General features: G+C 51.6%; 1 long non-coding RNA gene across 1 annotated transcript; it reads right to left on the minus strand.

Moving 5' to 3' along the window:
* Positions 1-2,286: 2,286 nt before the first annotated feature.
* On the minus strand, positions 2,287-4,355 carry LOC120587401 (uncharacterized). Its single transcript, XR_005648956.1, has 2 exons — positions 3,344-4,355; positions 2,287-3,188 (listed from the first exon to the last, which is right to left on the minus strand). It is a non-coding gene; the product is annotated as an uncharacterized LOC120587401 (long non-coding RNA).
* Between the last annotated feature and the right edge of the window lie 6 nt (positions 4,356-4,361).

The following is a 4,361-nucleotide window of genomic DNA, read 5'->3' on the forward strand; positions in this document are numbered from 1 at the left end:
AAAATCTCTCGTAGATTTTACAAACCATATAAGTAGCATAAACGATAATGCTCGGGCCTCTTCAAGGCCTGTACAAGCCAGTGACCCTAAAGCTTAGTCATAAATTTCATAACTTCACTATACATGTGTGTCTGCTCCAGAGAGTTACAGAAGAGAAACCAAACACAGAAAAGGCTTGGGACCCAGATAGTAAGGCAGAAAAAAGGAGAGTACACAATGAGAAGCAAAGAAATAAGGAAATGAGAACGAATTCCGGATAACCAGTATGCAGAAATACATGGGAATGAGTGACCACCATGTGACCTAGGAATAGAGCGATAGCCTGAGCTGAAACACAACACAAGGACCCAAACTAAGAGCTGTCTTTCTTCTACACCTGAGGGTGAGAAATCAAACATGAGGTTTAGGTAGACACTGAGTGGACAGAAGGAGGAAGTGGTTCAGAGGAGTCAGGCTTTTTGAATCACAGGCAGAGAGAACCTGTGCTTGGCAGGCATAGAACTGAATTAAGCAATCCAGGAACCAAAGAGACAGCTAAGACTTAAGTCCCAAACGGTACAGTCAGAGCATCAAATGCTTCCACAGCTTGAAAGGGCCTTCCAAGTACCATAGTCTACCCCCTACCCTCTGTGGGTAGAGGGAGCAGATAACCAGAGTCAGGAGGACTGGTTGAATCTTGCCTCAGTTATCTACTGTACATCCTGAAGTAAACCACCTCCCCTCTCTGAATCTCAGCTGTCTCGTCTCTAAAGTGAAGAGAATGATAATGCAGTCCCAGGAGCCCAGGGAAAATCCAGTGTGGTACTAGGATGAGGAAAGGGACCTGGACAGGCATCCTTCCTGAGCCGGGACACAAGGACCCAAGGGCAAGTATGTTGTGAACTGCAAAGCTTCACAGGACTGTCAGCGCACCACTTCACAGCCATGCATCACCCCAGCCCTGTGTGCCCTGGGTGCTGGTCCAGCCTATAAGCTGTACAAACACATGCCTACTCAGAAAAGGGAGCACTTCCATGCTCACGGATCCATGGATTCAAACAATGGGCTTCCATGCCAATGTCTGGCCTACTAGTATAGGCCCTTCACAAGGAACAAGCAAGCAGGGTTTCTTAGCACCTTATTTTTACTCACCGCTCCTCCCCAGCCCCCCAAGCACTGCATGGAGCTTTCTGCTATGGAAGCTACTCACTGATAAAATCTCTGATGACCTACCACCTTCAATTCAAAGTGAAGTTAGATGAGTCGGCCAGCAGATGGCACAATGAGCTAGCCCTACATTACTCTTGTCAAACTCTAGTGTCATTTCATACACACAGCAGGCCCCTTTCCTAAAGCTTTCTCCAAGTACCATTTTTACGAACACTGTACTGGGTGATACAACATGCCAAGGATACATGACTCATCATCCTGACTTCACCACATACCCTCTTCCTCCAAAGGCAGCATGTCCAGAGGTAGTGAGCAAGGGGTACACGCTGCTATACTCCTCTCTCAGCCTGGACACTTAAAGCTCAGGCCACCTGAGACGCAGCCTAGGCAAACCCACACCACATCTTCTCTGGGCTACACTGCTCAGCCTGGGCAACTCAAGGTGCCACATTGGGTAAATCAACCTTCTGGTAGGGTTCAGGAGGGCCTGGCCCCAACACCCTCACCCCATCCCCACAATAATCCTCATAACATAAAGACCTAATGTCATCTCTCCAAACTTCCTTCTAAAGTCAAGAACAGTTGGAAACCTCATCTCAAACCAGGAGAATAAGGCAGTCTCAAAAGGAGACGGCCCCTATGTTCAGATCAGCAAGGACAGGAGCATGCTGCAGGAATCACGGCTCATCTGTGGAAGACTGCTCCTGGGCCACATAGGGCTGCAATTTATTACCATGTGTGCCCAGTCTCTACGTGCTGCCTGGCCTACCAGAGGCATGCAAAGGTTTGTCAAATGACTAATTGCCCAAATGAATGAATCAATGAATTCTTCTCAGGGACAGAACAAAAGTTCATCATTAAAACTGCAAGTGAGGGCATTGACCAGCTGCACCCAGGATATGCCCAGACACCTAAGGGTGGCCTCTATGAGGTGAACCTGGTCTAGTTCCCAGATGCATTTCCCATGACCTCAGTCTACAAGTTCATCACTCTGGCCAAGAATCTTCTCATTTCCCTCAGGTATCTGGCCTTTTCAGAGGGCCTGTCCCCCAATTCCTACCTGAGACACCTATTACCTTCAAGACCCAGTTCAAACGACCCTTTTCTCTGCATCCTTCTGCCCTGAGCCAGTGGATCCTTCCTCTTCACATTCACCTAATCTCATTCTGCCTCCTTTCACATTCCGCAGTTGACAGGTTGCCCTAGAAGGTACCCTTCTCGGCACTGAGTGACAGAGAGAAGTGCGCACATATGTACCTGCACTGTCATGGAGCCTCTTACAGAGTGAGTGTCTGCTGACTTAAATCTGTTTTGCGTTACGATGTTTTGTACCCAGATCTGCCCTCTCCCATTCAGCCATGTTTACATAGATGTAAACAGATGCATGGTTAGCAAATGCCCCGGAAGCATACCCCTTCCTAGCCCAACTGGCTGCAGAGTGGAGTGAGGTCTGCAGGTACAAAGGTGGCTGGTGCCTATGTGTTCTGCTTAGCACACACCCATTCCTGGGGCACCAAACTCAGATGCTGCTTCTCCCATCCCATCAGTATGGACTGCAAAGCCTCAGGCACTGCAAGGGCCTGACATCGGACCCAGTGTGGGCCTCTGATGACCTGTGATGACAATCTTGGCTCTGCTGCTCCCTGAGGGGCTGATAGAGACTGTCAGGTCCATGTCACAGGCTGAAGGGACATCCTGTCCAACCCTGACTACTCCCTGCTCCCTTAGTGAGTAGTAGCCACCAATCGGCCTTTGGCACCCTAACTCCTTCTAAGCATCAGCTTCCTGAAGGCCCCAACCTGAGACGGTTGGTTCTGGAGTGGTCCAAAAAGCAGGTGGTAAGATGGGGTCTTGGTACCAGATTGATCCTCACCTACCCTTTGGAAATGAGGATCCCATCCTGGCGGTAACTGGTGTGCAGACAACCCCGGACACAAGGCGACAGCTCAGCTGCTAGAAGACTCATGTTAGAAATTTTCGCTGAGCCAGCAGGTGGAGAGGAATTTCTTGACAGGCGAGAAGATCCAGGCATGTGAGACCTATGGGAATGGATAGAGGTGACTTCCGGGCTTTGATGGCCCACGTGGGGTTGCAAAGCTTAGGGTAACTGACAAAGTGAAAACTAAGGGGAAGCCCCAGTCTCCTCAATAGCCTACAAAGTGGCCCCATCTCAGGCAGTGGACAAAGTTCAAACCCAGGATTCCACAGGAGTGGCTGAACATCAAAGACAGTTGAATCTTCAACCAAGGCAGGTCTGTTATGCCAACATCAGATGCCCACGTGGGAAAACCAGCATCCCTTTCCCATGGAGCAGGAACATCTGGACTCCCCAGGTGTCTCTGAAACTTCTCATCCTGTGGTGGCAGCCTGTCCTTCCCATAGAGATCTAGAACACCGACCCCAGCCTTGAAGGAGCAAAAAATTACACTGGTCTTCCCCACAGGTGCCCTCCATCCCTGGAGGCAGGGGGACCAACCACCCCGACTTGCTGTGGGACTGGACGTGCTGCAACTGGGAGAGTCCCAGGAAAAGCAGAAAGAAGTGGCAGCCTATTGCCAGGCCCCCATCCAGGGTGAGCACACGGGCACGGCCTGCCAGGCCTGGAATGGGAGGAAAGGGACCACACCTCCCGCCGCCCCAGGAACTGCAGCAGAGGCCCAGGTCAGCGATAAAGGACCAGAAGGCTCATGATGACGGACACCACTGACTAGGCGGCCTCACTCACAGAGTGGTGGCCGTGCTCAGTACCACATGGCTTCCCTGGGGGCACGTGGATGGTGACTGACCAAGATACAGCCTAGAGTGGAAACTCAGAAGAGCAAGAACAGACAGCAAGAGGCCGAGGTCAGCCGCCCGACAAACAAGTCACGATCTCTCGCCCAGGTTCTGCCCGAGGCAGCTTTCCGACCTGGAACCATGGACTAGGGAGGTGGCCGGGTCGCCCAGGGGAAGGATGCTGCAGCGGCATGGCGGGAAGACACTGGGATGGTCCCCCAGCCCTTCTCAGAGGGACCTCCGCCCATGTACCGGGTGACTGAACACTGGGAAAGGGGAAAACCAGAGAGTTCGAGGCTGCAGGACGCAGTGTCCAACTTGACACGGAGGTGGGAGGCTCAATAAGCTGTCTCTGCGTCTGCTTCTGGAGGACCCCCTGTGCTGGAGTTTCTGCGCGGAGGATGTCACTGGGTCCAAGGTATACTGGGCCAGTCCCA

This window comes from Pteropus medius, unplaced genomic scaffold (genome assembly GCF_902729225.1).
Source record: "Pteropus medius unplaced genomic scaffold, Ma_sr-lr_union100, whole genome shotgun sequence".
Taxonomy (NCBI): domain Eukaryota; kingdom Metazoa; phylum Chordata; class Mammalia; order Chiroptera; family Pteropodidae; genus Pteropus; species Pteropus medius.